Here is an 18,115-nt window from a genome sequence, read left to right as displayed (position 1 = left end):
CTGCGGTTGCGGCACTCATCTCACTTTATTGGCCGAGGGAGCTGGTGTACAGCTTCTGGGTCATGTGGCCAACAGGACTAAGCCGCTTCTGGCGAACCAGAGCAGCGCACGGAAATGCCGTTGACCTCCCCGCCGGAGCGGTACCTATTTATCTACTTGCACTTTGATGTGCTTTCGAACTGCTAGGTTGGCAGGAGCTGGGACCGAGCAACGGGAGCTCACACCGTCACAGGGATTCGAACCGCCGACCTTCTGATTGGCAAGTCCTAGGCTCTGTGGTTTAACCCACAGCGCCACGCACGTCCCACAACTCTCCAAGATAGACTCCTGTAATTACTTGACTTAATCTGCCTCTAGATTCACTCTGATAAGAAGCATGGTTTCTTCATCTTTAGAAGAGGCCCATCACTGTGCTTGGAACAACAGTTTGGGTAGATTGTTGGTAGCAGTGTGTGGCTTGGCCTCTTCTCTATGCAGGCCCAGTCAATCAGAAAGGTGTTGTGCAGAACTACAAGTGATCCAGCTATGCTGCTAATGGCCTGGCTGTTGAATGGTTAAACCATAATACGTGCCCTCTTGAATGTTACCAAACCATTCACAGGTGATGACATTGCAATTGTGGTGAGGCCTCTAGAGGACAAACAATGTCAAAAGCTGGTCATAATTCCTGTGGTGGGTGTGCTCCCTGCTGTCTTGGTGGCAAGCGGCTTTTTCACTCAACTATCTCCTAAATTGAGGACAGGAAGCATTTTTTCTCACTGTAATTGGCTCAAGAACGCCATGATGCTCAAATATAGATTGCCATGAGACCTCTTCCAGGTCATCCAGTGGCATAAACTGGAAACAGAGAATGGTCCAGACATGATTTGAAGAGTCAAATATTAGATCATGCAAAGAAGGACATGATATAATTTTAGAAAGCAACAGCCCTGAGAAAATTGCATGATTCTATATCAGAGTTGAGTGAACATCAGTGTCTCTTATACTGTGCTTTATCCTCTACCTAGCTATATTAGTGCCAAAAACCCTCCGTTTGTCTGGAAGAAATCCATAATTTAGCATATTGGTTTCACATTTCCTGGCCCAGTTATTCTCTGTAGATTTTAGCAATCTGCTCCTAATATAGCATTTCTTTGGTAGTCTCACTTCTTCCATCTGCTGTGACTTCCACCAATATGAAAGCAACACTCCTTGTGTTCAAGTCTTAATGGACAGAAGAGAATCAGTGTAGGTCATTTGTTCTTACTCTACCTCCAAGATCAATGTCAGCAGAGAGAGTTTTCACTGAGATCCCTTACTGATATCCGCATTCTGTAATTTAAAACAAAGTCCTTCACTGTCAACTAGATGAAAGGCAAGATGCAGAAGGAACATAAAATTGTTGTTGTTTCTATCACATATTTTGATGGTTTAAAATGACACATTGATCTATGGTGCTTTTTCCTTTACAGAAGACTGTCTGTTTTTTCCTTGTTATCTTCAGTTTCTGCCCCTTCACCCAACCCACCAACTTTCATAATGGAATACATTTTCAAGAGAAAATCCAATAAACATGATATGGGGGGCCTTTTTCCACAACCTTTGAATGTTTGGCAGTGTTGTGAATAAATGAGAATAACCAGGTAGAACAGGGTCCCTCCATTCTGAACATTTGCTGAAACGTCGGCAGGCAGAATAAATCTTCTATTGCAATATGTGGCATATTAAAGATGCAGCAATAAAACAGCTAGCAAAGCAAAGCAGGGTCCGGTATGGTTTTCATTTGGATGTGGGACTGTGTGTTGCGCTCTGTGCATTGCAGGGGGTTGGACTAGATGACCCTCGGGGGCCCTACCAGCAGTACAATTCTGTGGTTCCATGACAGATGCTGCAGGTGTTAGTGCCCCTTGTGGTGAACCATTGACCTGCAGGCAGCAGCCCAGAAAAGGGGACTATAAAATGGTCTCCTGTTCTGATATTGGGGTTCAACCACACCTACCTTTTGCCCTGCAACTTCTAAGCACAAGTCCGCATTTTAAAGCATCATGACCAAGTGTTTTGTTTTGGCCCCAATTCAGCAGTAAAGGTGGCCAGATACGACACTTTAAATTGCAGACCTGTGGCTATAAATGCAGCAAAAATGGAAGTCTGGATGAGCAACAAGATCTTCCTGATCTCTGGTGTGTTCCTGTATTAGTTATTCTTAAGCTTGTCTGCTGACTTGTCCCACAGCCTCTGCTTCCTGACTTAGCTAAGGGTGGAATTTTCTGAAAAAAATAGGCCTCAGTTTACCCATGTTGATTCCCCCCCGCCCCATTCCTGTCTCACTCACTGAGCTTGACAAGAAGTGAGATATTATTTTTTTACTGGTTCTCCTAAAAATACAAATAATTCACATATTGTAAACATTTTATATGTATAAAATTATATGTATATACATTCCAGGTGTCCTAAAGTAACCAGCATACGTACAAAAAGGCACATAGCAGTATAAAAACATTTGCATATTGATACATATAAAATTATGTTGCAGAAAGATAGTACTTCATAGGGCTTGACTCTTTTATATGCAGCATATGTTGAATATATGTGCTTTTAGGTGTACAATTTTACACATCATTAGTGGACTTAAAAAAAAACCCTGACAATACACAGGAGGCTCAAAACAAGAGGACACTCAATGCAAGAGTTAGTCAATGCAAGATGAGAACAGATGGGTTGGAACGGCCAGAAACCCTGCATGAGTCTATCAAGAATTGATTTTTTTTCCTTCCATCTCTACTCCTGGTTCACTTCCTGCAGACTTGGGATGCACTGATCAGCTTATTCTGTCCCATTTCAGTCGATCAACCGTGGGTCCATTCTGTTCTACTTTTTTGTGGATTATTTCAAAAGAATCCACAAAAACGCCACATTTAATTTGCCCACATGTTGTATGCACTTTTTACAGAAATACACACTTTACATTGCTTTTTGATTCATCCATTTTGTGGGCATCCTGTGGGTTCTGATGCTCACTTTTTTTGCAAAACAAAGATACGGTGTACATAAGAAGACATTGCATTCCTCCAGCAAGTTTGGGAGTGTTGCATTGAGCTGATTTGCTAGTCTGCTAGGTCCGCTCACCTTTTCCCAGTGGGCAGCATTGTGGCCAGGCAGCCAGGTCCCAACAGCATACCAACCTAAGGGTGGAAGGTTGCCGCCTCTTTCCTACATCATGCCGGCCGCATCATCATTGCTGAGGGATCTGCCCCTTGTGGGACGGCCCCCAGCCAATCCGCTTCCAGAGTGTGTGTGGCTGCGGGAGATTTAACCACAGTGCGGCTGGCCGACACCCACTCACTCGCCCCATCCCCGGATCACCCAACCCACCCGCCCTCTTTTCATGCTTTGCTCAGATATGGCCTTGCTACAGACAATTGTCGGTCACCATATAGTTGGGGCCGGGTAGGAATTTTTCCACTTGGCAAATTGGCACTGGCTGTTTGGTTTTTGCCCAGCTAGTAGCAATCATCACAACTTTTGTGAGGTTAGGCATTAGATAAGCCTTCGTTTGGATGGAGGGGAATTTGTAGCCTTTGCCTGCCCTTCCCCAGTAAGAGTATCCTGTTAAAGGGATCTGGGGTGTGAATCCTGTCCGATGCCTGAACATGGGCTAGGGCCATGTCACAGCCCCTACAGGGACCCCTTGGGGTGCCCCTATTTGATGTAAGTCATAGGGTGCCACCTATTGGTGGATGTGGCATTTGCCTGTTCTTTTTTAAAATGTCTGTACAGGGGGAGAGAGAGAGTTAATATGTAGGCCAATAGAAAAGCCAGTTTATAAAACGTGTTTATAAAATGCCTTGCCTGAGGTTTTAATTGGTTGGTTGCTTGGGAAAGGCAGTTGGGAAAGCAGTTGGCAGACAGTTGGAAATAGATGGAGAGTTAGTGCTCTTGGTTCTTGTGTGAGGGGAGGTAGAAGAGTTAGAGACAGGATAAAATAAGACTAAGAAGGTAAAGAATAACAACGTTTTGAATGCAGTTAAAGTTTATTTGTGTTTGCAATAAACTACACTCTTCTTTGTTAACTTAAGAACCTGACTGAGACTAAGTGATTTACCAGGGAGGACCTGGTTGGTGGCAGCGGATTAGTGGTATATGGGTCAATAGTCGGTGAGACGACCGGGGGCTCTGTACAAAAACCACAGTGGTTTACCCTTAAGTGGACTCCCTGCAGATGGACAGGAGTCAAGACATAGCCTGGCTTCACCCCAATGCCTAAGCCAAACTGCTCACATCTGTAACCAATAAAGTTGAACCCATAAACCATAATACTTTGGTGTCATTCTAGTTCCCCTGATGCCACCTTGGCAAAAAAAGAAGGCATAAACTACAGGAGTGGAAAGCGCTCCTGCTTGTGGGTTTCCTGCAGGCATTTGGTTGGCCACTGTGAGAACAGGATCCTGGACTTGATGGGCAATTGGCCTGAATGATCCAGCAGTTCTTAGGCTGAAGAACAGTGGACCAAATTTCTCCTCCATCCCTATTCAGATTGTGTCAGGGCTGGGCTGCGAGCAGCAATCAAAAGCCAGGTTTTCTAATTGCCTGGTTCTAAAGGATTTCTCTGGTGGTTTTTGGTAAGGGCATGGTTTTGAAGCTGGGGATTGAAGGTGTTTGTAATAAATAAAGAAAAGGAAGGTGCCTATATGAAACTGTGTTGAGAAATAATGGAATCTAGTGTTGCATGAACAGAAAGGTCACTTGAAGTGTTGTTGTTGCTGTTTTTATGCTGGATAAGCATCCTGAGAATATAAGCCATATGCTGTGCTGAAAGGTTCTCTGTTTGATGAAAAAACAAAGGACTGGCGGGTCTATCCATGCTCATCCTGCCATTTAGGTAGATCTCTTCGAAAATCTGCTTGTCCTTTGGAGTGAATTTGGTCTTGTTCATGCGACATGCATCTCTGCTGAGGAAGTTGTGCCTGGAGATTAATTAAGATGTTAATGGCAGAGACTTGGTTGTTTTGTCTAAAAGGACAGTGTTGGTGAACTGTCTCTGGGGAGAAGATGAATTCCCCTCCCCTTTTGAAATTTTTGCTTTAGATGCCAGACACAATCAACAGAAGCTTCCCAAGAGGAGACATAAATATTTGAATTAGCAGGAGGAAATGCACGTTTTCCAAACCATCTGTTTCTATTCTGCTTTTGATCTGTATCAGATATGATGTTCCATGTTTCAGACTTATACTAGCATTTGAATTTTAAAAAAAAATCCTCCGGAACATTTTATGAAACCTGAATTTTTATATTTTGCAACCAGTTGTTTGATATAGGGATAGTGCCAATAGCTACAGAAATACACAAGCTATAAATTGACTGTGTGCTACTTGTAATCCTTCCTGTATATTTTCAGAGGTGCTGGGATGTCAATAAAATCTATCAGTTTTGTTGGGTTTGCCACCTGGGATTGTTTATGGATAGGGATAGAGTGGGCAGTCAAGTCCATGCACTGATAGCCTCAAGGCTGGAGTACTGTGCTGCATTTATATTTAAAGCACTATGATACCATTTTAAACAGTCATGGCTGCCCCCAAATAATTCTCAGAGCTGTAGTTTGCTAAATGTGCTGAGAGTTGTTAGGAAACCCTATTCTCCTCCCGAGAGCTACAATTCCCAGAGTTCCCTTTGAAAAGGGATTGGTTGTTAAAACACTTGGGGAATTAATGAGAAATTCGGAACCAGAGTTTCATCACTCATCTGTATTTACATCCCCCCCCCCGAAACATGACTCCATTTGACAGCTACTGAGATGGTTAAGGATTTAAAATCACAACAACAAATCTAGGCTCCGAAATGCAGCTGCTTTTCCAAACCACTGAGATTAAAGTCTCTGTTCGCTCACACGTCCATCGTCCCATTTTTCCTCCAAGTGTCCTCAGCGGTTTTGCAATAGGCTTCCAACATGGGAAGGTGGGAGGGAACAGCTTGCGACCCCTAATAATTGATGCATTAATTACAATGTTGCAGAAAGCCACAGTCTAGCATACGCCCAGCAAAAAGAAGAAGGGAATGGAAAGCTCAGCAAGAAATACCACCCCTTTGCTAGCATTGCATCTGAAGTCCCGGGGCTCAGAGTTATAATTAAGTTAGGACAAAAGCCAGCACTGGTTCATCACTGTTAAGAGTAAGCTCATTTACAATGGTTGCTTGTGGTGAAAGAATGACAGTATGGATTATGAAGGAAGTGGACTTTGCTTGTAGGGACTGTTGCGCACTATATGGGAAAACATTTCTTCTCCTTTTTCTGTTTGTTTTGGAATTATGGGGATCTGCTCCAAAGAGTGACCTGGCATTCTGAGGAACCTCAAAGTGTGTTGGGGGCTGTATTCATTCTTGGTCCCATCTACAACCTCACCTCCTAGCAGACACATCAACTCCTAGGGGCTGAGGCAGTGTCAGCCCCCCCAAAGTATTTTTGAGGGGGCCAAGTCCCCTCAATATTCAGGGGGTGTTTGGCTCTGCCCCCTGGCTCCTCACAGCATCACATATGCCATGTCAGAGTGTCATGCAATGCCACACACACCTCATGACATTGCACAGAGGCGCACAGCACCACATGCGTGATGTCATAGTGGTGTGCCCATGATGTCATGGGGGTAGTGCAGGGTGTCACACATGGGTCCCCTCAATCCCCCTAAGAAGATGGCGCCTCTGCCTCCTAGAGAAATGTGTAACTTTCCTCATGGTTTTTCTGGTACTTTCCCTTGATTTTCTTCTTCTTTCTAGCCTTAATGTAGTGAAAATAATTCTGCTTCCCATTTTGAGATGGATTGTAACTATTCTTAATGGCTCTGGGAGATAGTGATAAAGTAATTCTATCAATTAAGAGCTAGAATAGAGTTTTGCATGACCTCCTAAGGGTAAACATATGGCGTACCATTCCCAGCACGGAGACCCCTGGGAATTCTTCAATTACACTCTGGGGAAATGAAGGTAAATTACCACAGTAATTTCAAAAATGCAAAGAAGTCTCTAACATACCTTAGGCTTGTTTGCACATTATGTTGTGATAGCCATAATTCTGCGTCTCCAGAGAAATCCTACCTCTCCCTCCCAATGTAGGATGTTCTTCTTAGGACAGATGGAGTTGTGTAGCAATTTCTAGGGTTATATAACACACCGTTCCGTAGGTAGAAACGAATCTGCATGATATTTCAATGCAGCAAGTTCATGACCAGGGATTGTATCCAGAGTAGACCCATTGGAATTTATAAGTCTATGAAATGGACCTGCTGTGCATAGGGCAAAATTTGGATACAACCCCCTACATCCTGTCAGCATGTTGCATAAGATATAAAAATGCCCACTGAATGAAAAAATACAGGCTCATTGCACCTCCCATGCCAGAGTTGGGGAGCCTTAGGCTGTGGGTGGGGTGTGAGCAAGTGTAGCACTCCAGGCTTCTATATCTGACCTAAGAGTTGGCCTTGCAACTACAACTCTCTCACCACAATAAGAATCATTTTCTACAATAGCACGTGTCCCTGCCATAGCCCCACATCATCTCTGGTTTTATCCTCTGAGATATTGAATTGCTTTTATCTCTAGATTCAGGTAGGTAGCCATGTTGGTCTGACACAGTCGGCCAATTTTTTTATATAAAATAAAAAAATTATCCAGTAGCACCTTAAAGACCAACTAAGTTTGTTCTTGGCATAAGCTTTCGTGAGCATGCACACTTCTTCAGATACCTGAAGAAGTGTGCATGCATACGAAAGCTTATGCCAAGAACAAACTTAGTTGGTCTCTAAGGTGCTACTATCTCTGTGTCAACTTCAAGAGACTTCTACAAAGTCCGCTTGGCTTTCTGCATCAAGTTCAGATCCAAGGACCTAAGACCAAAAACAGCTTTCTATTTTACACATCTGTGCACAGATGGAAGAAGCTGGTGGAGGGGGGATGTTTCCGCTTTTCAGGCAAGGGAAACAGAAAAGGTTAATCCATCACTGCCACCCTTCCTTCTGCATGTTGACATTAGACCTCCTTGCAACTGCAGAGTATGTCACAAGGATGTAGCCTTCCCATTCTCTTACTCTTTGAACAGATTTATGGGAACTCACATATAACTGACACATTATGCTGACTCAAAGAGCTTATATTCTAGCTCATGCAAAGTCTCAGCTTTGGAAAAGTGCTGATGAGGGATCTTGAAATGACTCATCTCACCAGAGTCCTGGTTCAGGTGTACTTATTTTAATAGGTCTTATTTAATGTCAAGTACAGTACCTGGCCCACTTTTGGCCCAGACCATTAAACGATCCAATTACAAAACAGCCCAACCTTTCCCCCATTGAAATACAAATGTCTCCAAGTTTTTGCTTTTTTACAGGAGAAACAAATTACATTAATTGTCTGTAATATGAACAAGGAATGCTTCCATTTTAAGAATGGAAAATAAGAAGGACAGCCTAGCACAATGAGAACACGAGATCTGATCTTCCTGCTTGCATACTCTTATAATGGTTGATGGAGCTATAGCTCACTGGAAGAGCACATGGTCTCAAGTTCAATCATTTGGAAAGTGTTTTATATAATGAGTTGGACTATTGGTCTGTCTAGCTCAGTATCACCTACATTGAGTGGTCACAACTTTTCAAGGTATCAGGAAATGCCGGGTATTGAATGTGATACCTTCTGCATGCAAAGCAGATATGATATGTCCTTTCCCACAGTGTTTCCAGTTAGTATCTCCAGTTAATGGATCTCAAGAAGCAGAAGAGGGATGAGGGACATGGGACAAAACAGGAGGGACATAGGACATTACTTTCGGATCTTGTAAGCAACCTCCTATCTGCAGCTGCTCTTTCTATTTCAGGAAAGTCTCCATAGACACCAATGGAGGCTTCTCTTGAAATGCAGACACATTTTAGTGTGCATTTGTGGCATTCATACAGAGCCCCCGGTCATTTCATGGACTATTGACCCGTTCACCACTAATCCACTGCCACCAACCATGTTCTCCCTGGTAAAACACTTAATCTCAGTCGGGTTCTCAAGTTAACAATGAAGATTGTAGTTTATTGCAAACACAAATAAACTTTAAATGCATTCAAAACACTGTTACCCTTTACCCTCTTAGTCTTATTTTATCCTGTCTCTAACTCTTCTACCTCCCCTCACACAAGAACCAACAGCACTAACTGTCTATCTATTTCCAACTGTCTGCCAACTCCTTTTTCCCTACTGTCTAAACCTCTGGCTAAGCCTTTTAAAAACAGGTAGGCTCCGCCTCTGGGCTTTTCTATTGGTATACCTATTAACCCATTCTCTCCCCCTGTACAGACATTTCCAAAAGAACGGGCAAACGCCACAGCATCTCTCCTAACATGCACATTTTTTGCAAGCAATTTCCCCTAATATTGTGCATTTGTGTATGTTACTTACACATGCATTTTTAAATACGTTGCCCGTAACATATGCATTTTTTTTACATGTTATTTGGTTGGAAAACTGCATTGTAAAATATAAGGTAAAGGTAAAGGTACCCCTGTCCGTACGGGCCAGTCTTGTCAGACTCTAGGGTTGTGCGCTCATCTCACTCTAGAGGCTGGGAGCCAGACCTGTCTGCAGACACTTCCGGGTCACGTGGCCAGTGTGATGAAGCTGCTCTGGCGAAGCAGCACAGCACACGGAAATGTCGTTTACCTTCCCGCTAGTAAGCGGTCCCTATTTATCTACTTGCACCCGAGGGTGCTTTCGAACTGCTAGGTTGGCAGGCGCTGGGACCAAGCAAAGGGAGCGCACCCCGCCGCGGGGATTCGAACCACCGACCATGCGATCGGCAAGTGCTAGGCTCTGTGGTTTTACCCAGAGCGCCACCCGCGCCCCTCCTAAATATAGACAAGTGTGAATTTCAAATAATTCTGACCTCATTTTAACTGCATTTTCAGTCCTCTGTCATTTCAGGAAGTGCAGATTTGTTAGATTCACATTCAAATTATTCACATTCATATTTTGATTATGTATTTTGTGGTTTTAGATTACGATTCTATCTTGAGAACTGAGACCTGCAGGTATAGGCCAGTATACAAATTTAATAAATAATAAAATAAAAGGTGCAAGCCAAGCCAAATTTCTTATGATTGGTGACAAAAGTACGATTCAGAATCTTGCATGCAACAGGACTCTGGATTGCTTTAGGTGTTAATTCTACCTGTTGGAATGAGCAGACATGACTACTTTACACCCATTATTTTCATTGGGTCTAATCTGAGTAGACCACAGTTCACCATAACTCCCAAAGTACTATGAAGCATTGTGATGTGGCAGACCATGTTAACATTTGATAAGGGCTGTGGAAGAAAAACCTAAATACTTAGAAAGCCGGCAGAAGTTTATTTACATAAATGAGAATCTCCTGGGCAGGGAAGGGGTAGCAGCATTGCTTAGTATTATGGGAGGAATATCTTACAGTCTTGTGTAATATTTTAATTGCTCCACAGACTCCTGCGAGCAAAGCTTTCCAAAAGAAAGTTGCAAATACTTCAGCAGCGCATATCACCAAAACCCCTGATTAGGTTTCTGATTTTACAAGAGGCACGCGCTTGAAGGTGAATCTGCTTCCTCATTTGCAGCAGGATTAGAAAAGGCTTTCCTAACACTGTGACTTCAAGGAGGGGGCTTAATGATGCATTAAGAGACAAATTTGTATGTGAATTGCACAGTGAGCATTTATAAATGAGACCTGGCTTTCAGACACACAGTAGAAACTGGAGATGCTATGGAACACGACAAGGTGCCTTATACTGACTCAGACCATTGGTCCATGTAGCTCAGTGCTGTCTGCTCTGACTAGCAGCAGATCTGACAAGCCTGTAGCCTGATAACCCCCAATATATGTAATGTGTGGACTACTTAAAGTCAATGGCACAGGGTTACAATTTTCAAGAGATTTGACACCTTTGTTACAACCATGCAGCCCAAGATACCCTGTTTTCTAAAGAATATTGCAATGTTGCTGAGGGATTGCTATGGTTTTTCTGCTTTCTCTCCTATTGTATATTATATATGGGAGTTCAGGATCCATATATATATATATATATATATATATATATATATATATATATATGCTTTCGTAGATTTTCACGGGTACAGGAATGCAGGTTTTGGTGTCTTCGGGTGTCTTCCCGTGTAAGAGTCGGGGTGTCTGTGCGACGTTTCGACGAGGTCTCACTCGTCATCTTCAGGCTGGTGCTTTCGGCTTCTTGTTACTGGAACAGAGCTCTGTTCCAGTAACAAGAAGCCGAAAGCACCAGCCTGAAGATGACGAGTGAGACCTCGTCGAAACGTCGCACAGACACCCCGACTCTTACACGGGAAGACACCCGAAGACACCAAAACCTGCATATATATATATATATATATATATATATATATATATATATATATGCTTTACATGAAGGTTAGGTATCTAAATAATGGAATCTTAAAGCACTCCAGAGCTAAACTCTTGTGTTCTCTCTCTCTCTCTCTCTCTCTCTCTCTCTCTCTCTCTCTCTAATGAAAGTTTTATTTTTATGCTCACACATATTGTTCCATTAAGCATTGCTTGTACCTCCTGAAAACGATATGAATTAAATTACATCTTTAAGACTATATGGAACATTTGGTTTTCCTTGAAAATGCAAATTATGCTATTACAAAAGCATGTCAACAGGGACAATAATGACTCCAAGGTGTTTCAGGCTTACAAGGTAGAAACCGTGTCTTTCAGCGTACAGGCTGAAATGTTAATTCATTAACTATGCACATAACCCTTTGTCCACAACCTGATGGTATTCCAGTTTTATTATACAAGAATTATTATTGCTAACATTGAAATATATTCTCCATGCTTTTAGTGGCTTTGATCAGCACAGTGCCCAAATATCCTCAGCTACCCTCCTCGGCTTCTAGACTCCATGTAGCATCATACTGAAACAATGGAGCATTGCAGCAGTTCAGGGCCTCTAGCTTAGTCTCAAAGCATCTACTTTGAATGCAGAGGTTCCCAGGTTCAGTCCCTGCATCTCCAGGTAGGGCTAGGAAAGATTGTTATGTGAAACTCTGGAGAGATGTTGCCAGTGAGTGTAAACGTCTGAATCAGACCAGCATCCCATCTAGTCCAGCATTCAGTTATCACAGTGGCCAACCAGTTGCTTATGGTCAATTCAGAATTGGGGCATGCATGGCAAACAGCCACATCTCACAGCACAGGGGTGCCAACTTGAATAAAATATTGTTGGGGCCCAGGTAACCCCTGCCCACATAATTGATCACATGACACAGTGCACACACACCATGTGAATGGGAATGCCCATGAACTTTGTGGGGGCCCGCCCCCTGCAAATATTTTCTTGTGGAGGCTGAAGCCTCCGCGACCCCTAGGAGTTGGCTCCTATGTCACAGTAGGTCATAGGGACCACTTAAGATTAAGCCATAAGAATGTAAAAAGAACCTGTTGAATCAGGCCAATGACCCACCTAGTCCAGGATCCTGATTTCACAGCAGCCAGCCAGGTGCCTATAGGAAGTCTACAAGCAGGAGCTGTTGTAGATATTAATATTGCACAGCTTGAAGTGACTGGATGCACAAGAACTGACTCCTTTGGGGATAAATCATTGTCCAGACCCACAAAAGTACTATTCAAACTTTTACTGGCAGAACTCTTTAAACTAACCCAGAATACAGTAAATGATTCATCCAAAACGTCCATACAATGTCTTGTGCTGTTCAGCACAGGCTCAGCATCTGACAAAATATGGGAGAGCTTCATTTTACGTCTTCACTCCATTATATTGGGAGAAAAGACTCAAAAGCAATTCCCTTCCAAATGGAGATTTTGCAACCTAATACCTCCCACATGATCTAAAGTTGCAACACTGACATGTTAGCTACCAGAGAAACAACCATCAGTTAGTTAATCATTAACTCAACAAGAGCTCTCCTTGGCTTTAATATAGCCCCCTGGAAAAACCCCATGTCAAACTTTCTGCAATATGTCTTTAGCCATTTTTCATTTTTGTGTCAAACCATTATACTTAACGGGACCTGAGCACTGATCATTTCCATGACCAGCTGTTCTACAGCAACAGTCATCTCAGGTATCTAGAAATTGTAGATCTGTGTGCATGCATGTACCCAGTCTAGATAATCAAGGTAAAGGGACCCCTGACCATTAGGTCCAGTCGCAGACGACTCTGGGGTTGCGGCGCTCATCTTGCTTTACTGGCCGAGGGAGCCAGCGTACAGCTTCTGGGTCATGTGGCCAGCATGACTAAGCTGCTTCTGGTGAACCAGAGCAGTGCACGGAAAAGCCGTTTACCTTCCTGCCGGAGCACTACCTATTTATCTACTTGCACTTTGTGCTTTCGAACTGCTAGGTTGGCAGGAGCTGGGACCAGGCAATGGGAGCTCACCCTGTCACGGGGATTCGAACTGCTGCAAGCCCAAGGCTCAGTGGTTTAGACCACAGTGCCACCCACATCCCTATAGTCTAGATAATACTGAGCTAGATAAACCAATGGCCTGATTTGTAATAAGGCAACTTCCTACACTTGTCGATAATCTAAGGCAAACCTTTTTATTATGACTCCCAGTTTGATTATGGCATAAGCTTTTATGGACTACAGCCCACTTCATCAGATGCAAGATGAAACAAACACAGCCATGCCTCTGGAAATGGTGACAACCCCTACATGCAAACATTTCCCAGGTGCTTTTTTCAGCTGCAACACTTACCCTGCTGGTATCAACCTCTTTTAAAATTTACCATCCAATTTATATGTATAGTGAGAAATCCCAGAGCAATGTTTTGTGCTGGAGCAAAGAAGCTTTATTATTTTTGTACAGAATCTTGGAGAGGGGAAGGGTTCAGCCTTAGGTAGAAATTCTGAAGTCTAGTCAATCAGTGTATAGATATGTGCCCTCAGGACTACCGAAACCTCAGCTCTGTAATGAAAAGCCGACTCTCAGCCAAGTTGTAAAAGGCATTGCCTTGTTGGGAAGTAGGCAAGCCTCAGATGACCCAAAACACACGATATGGTAATCTTGAAAAGCAGGTGCCTGTCTCAGAAATCCTTTATTTTTCAAGCCTACCCACTGTGCAATAAGATACTCTGCATTATGCCTCTGGGTACCAGCTGCTGGGAGTCACAGGTGGACACAGGGCTCTTGTGATCATATCCAGCTTACAGACTTCCTACAGGTTGGCCACTGTGAGAATGGGATACTGGACTAGATGGGCAACTGGTCTGATCCAAGAGGCTCATCTTACATTCTTAGCCTTTCAAGAGGAAGAGGATGGATGCCTCTGAAGTCAGCAGTATTGCCAATATTAATATTGCACAGTTTGAAGCATAAAAGCTGAGTCATTTTGGAATAAAAACATTGCCCAGGCTGATTAGATATTATTCAAACTTTTACTGGCAGAACTTTGTTTCTTCAAAACAAAACAGAAACATCAAAGATACATCCAAAATGTCTATAAAATGTCTCGGGCTGTCTTGCACAGGCTCAGCACCTTAGAAATCAGGGCTGACAAACATAGCTCTCTCTGTGTGTCTTTCTGAGGGTCCATTGCCTGCATTTCAGCCTGCATCTTGTCTTAGGCTGCTTGGCTGGAGATCTTCATTTATATCCTCACTCTCAAAGAGCTTGAGAACAAAGAAACTAGCCACCACACTTCTAAGATGGCGAATTAGCAATTCAATACTTTTCACATGATCTAAGGTTAAACACTCACATGTTAGCTGCTAGAGAACAACATCAGATAATTATTAACCAGTTAAAGCTGAGAGAGAGAGAGAGAGAGAGAGAGAGAGAGAGAGAGAGATATTCTTGTTGTTCTTTAGCTTCAATGGAATCTTCCAGTTAAACCCTTTCACCAATTCACACAGGCATTCCCATCTCAGAAGCAATTAAACCAATTATGCTTAACAAGCAGCTTGGACCTCTCAAGCATAGAGCCTGAGCTATCTTCTCCAATTACCTGCAAATTCTCTCCCCAACATCCCTTCTCCTGATAGCAGCAGATTCAGAAAGGCATCATAATGGAAGGTTTGGCCCTTTAAGAACCTTCCAGCATGCAGCTGAGGTGCAAATTCTAGGTAATCATCAGGGCTATCCTTTGTAATGAGCAAGTGTAATGAGCATCACTTCAGACCTCTGTCAAGAGAAACCTGCCCCTTCCCTGGCAGCCTGCTGGAAGGGAGACAGAGAGAGTTGGGGGTAGAGTGGCAGGGAGGGAACTTAATATAACAAAAAAAATTCTCTGCTCACTGAGAGGGAGGTCTGTTTTATCTTATGACCACTGAAATACTCTCCTAGGGACCATAAGACCACAAAGTAAATGTATTTTCTATCCAAGTACACTATTCTAAATGTATATTCACTTAAAATATGCATTTTACGTGCATCTTTATCCTTCTTCTTAGCTGACAATTGAACCAGAACATCTGGAAAGTTCGAAAACAGAAGATAGCCAAGTTCTGAATTCCAATCCATACATTTGTCTGGGAGATGACACTCAGGTCAGTTTGACTCAGAATTTGCAGTGATCTGTGCAGTGAGAATTCTTTATGCAGCGCCCAAAATTATACCTGGTTGTTCTGCAGTTGATCTTTTGGAACAGGCCATCAATGAAGTAAACCATCTTCAACTGTTATGCATGCATTTTATTCATCTCCCATCCTGTCCCTTTCATTTCCCTTAACTTTCATTTTCTGATTAAAACATTCTTTATGTTTTAACATTCACATTATGGCTGCAGCATATTTTATCATTCTGCCATGGAGTTGTTTAAAAGATTTTGCATCTCAGAACACGTTTGGAACTATAGCAATGGGCTTCAACAACTTGAGAGATTTGTCTCTAATCCCACATAGGATTTTTCACTTATTAATACTTTATTTACGCTTTTTCTTCAATCCAAATTATGACTCACTGGGGGGGGGGTAGATATTGTTCTTGCTTTAAGCAAAAACAAAGCATATAATCTTACCTGATGTGACACTTCTGCATTTGTTTACTAGTGTTTTCTTTGACTCCTGTAGAGGAGATTAAGTCAAGTATCGACCACACACGGTTTTAATGTCTATTCCTATAATGTGCACCTTAATTATAACCATTATGAATTTTGATAAGATCAAATCAGTTTTGCCCAAAGATTCTGGGCAGGAGATAAACCATTTTCTACAAGGAATAGGAAAGTTAAGCCGACAACAGAGAATAATGGGAAGTGAATGCATACATAATTCACGGTGAATTTTCAAAAAAGCCTTTTACAAAGCTCTTCATAAAATATTTTTAAGGGGAAGAAACAGTTGTGGGCACAAGGCACATTACTACCCAAGATTAGTCACAGATCTCTATTTATGAATTTACTTATTGAAGTTAGGAATGGGAGAGGCTTTCATTCACTTTGCATTTGTGAACAGACTCGCCTTATTTGCCTCACCTGGATGTGAGTGCACAGATCAGAATACAGATGTGTGGAATGGCCCTCATAGCTATGAACTTTGGGGAGGGGCATCGCTCAATTGTTTTGCCTGCAGTAGCTCCCATGTTCAATTCCCAGCAACTCCAGGCAGGACTGGGAGAGAATCCTGGAGAGCTGCTGTTAGCCAGTATAGAGTAGACAATACTGAACTAGACAGGGATGCGAGTGGCACTGTGGTCTAAACCACTGAACCACTTGGGCTTGCTGATCGGAAGGTCAGCGGTTCGAATCCCTGCAACGGGGTGAGCTCCCATTGCTCTGTCCCAGCTCCTGCCAACCTAGCAGTTTGAAAGCACGCCAGTGCAAGTAGATAAATAGGTACCACTGTGGTGCGAAGGTAAATAGTGTTTCCATGCACTCTGGTTTCTGTCACAGTGTTCTGTTGTGCCAGAAGCGGTTTAGTCATGCTGGCCACATGACCCCGAAAGGTGTCTGTGGACAAACACTGGCTCCCTTGGCCTAAAAGCGAGATAAGCGCCACAACCCCAAAATCGCCTTTGACTGGACTTAACCATCCGGGGTCGTTTACCTTACCTTTTTTTTTTATAGATAGGTCAATGATCTGACATCCCACAATACTAAATCTTTCTGCACACAATCCAACAACTGAGAGTGATTGTGAGGTGATCCAAGAACTGCCTGTTTATGTATTTCTTGGGGGATGGGGGGAACAAGCTGTTCTAAATGCACCATATGAGAAAAATAGATATATATTAAAATGCTCCAAGAATTGGCCATTTTGTGCAATCCTTTCCTAGGGAATTGTATGAGGGAAAATAGCTGGTCCCTTGAACTTACGTGTGTGGTGGCGAGGGGAGTAATCTATCTTTTTTCTCTGTATAATTCCCCAGGAAGGGTTTGCTTGTTATGATGTATGGGCAGTTCCTGGAGCATTTATGCATCTTACCTGTGTGGGCATCGTGTGAAATTTAGAATAGTTTCACACACACTCCTGCCACCATAGCTAAGACCATAGCTGAGGTCTAACCTGCAAACAGGATGTTGGACTAGATAGACCTTTGGCCTGATCAACTGGTTAATTCTTGTGTTCCTCTGGTTCCCACCCAGGTGACCATTCAGAGATGCAGAGAATGAAGTACCCATGACAAAGTGAGAAGGAACGCCATGACAAGCACAAATAATGCAACACTTTCCAACGCACCTTTCTATGTGCACAAGGTGACGCAGAAGACATGGTGTTCAGCTAGCGAAAGTGTACATTTACATGGTTAATAATGAGCCAAGTGCAATTTGCTTCTAGACTAGAATTTCAGACTGGGTGGCATTTTCAAAGTAGGCAGCACAAGCTCTACTCTGCAGCAGTCTGACACCTATAATAAGGAATGTGTCATATGTTAGTTATTGTGTCAGGTTTTAAAGTTGCAGAGGACGCCATAGAAACATAGAGTGCTTAAGACCTGTCAACTAACAATGCTCCGGATGAGGTAGAAATCTCACAGTTATTCATTGCACTTAAAATAAAATCAAGATGAAAATAACTAGGTTAAAAAAAAATACCTGTCTTATCTGTTAAGTGAAAGGAAGTGTCACCTTTGTGCAACGAAATTCACTGGAAGTCTGCCCTTTAACTAAAAGAAGCTGGGGGAGTCATGGTAT

At 42.8% G+C, this 18,115-nt stretch overlaps 2 long non-coding RNA genes across 2 annotated transcripts; one reads left to right on the top strand and one right to left on the bottom strand.

The window, feature by feature from the left end:
* Positions 1–4,660: 4,660 nt before the first annotated feature.
* LOC309539871 lies at positions 4,661–6,499 on the bottom strand. Its single transcript, XR_014223015.1, has 2 exons — positions 6,377–6,499; positions 4,661–4,943 (listed from the first exon to the last, which is right to left on the bottom strand). It is a non-coding gene; the product is annotated as an uncharacterized lncRNA (long non-coding RNA).
* A 145-nt stretch (positions 6,500–6,644) lies between these two features.
* LOC309539260 lies at positions 6,645–17,689 on the top strand. Its single transcript, XR_014222794.1, has 3 exons — positions 6,645–6,715; positions 15,435–15,530; positions 17,567–17,689. It is a non-coding gene; the product is annotated as an uncharacterized lncRNA (long non-coding RNA).
* Positions 17,690–18,115: the final 426 nt, after the last annotated feature.

The sequence above is a fragment of the Podarcis vaucheri genome, assembly GCF_965113315.1.
Source record: "Podarcis vaucheri genome assembly, chromosome: 8".
NCBI lineage: Eukaryota > Metazoa > Chordata > Lepidosauria > Squamata > Lacertidae > Podarcis > Podarcis vaucheri.
The sequence above is the reverse complement of the archived record's forward strand: the minus strand, read 5'-3'. Positions and strand labels throughout refer to the sequence as shown.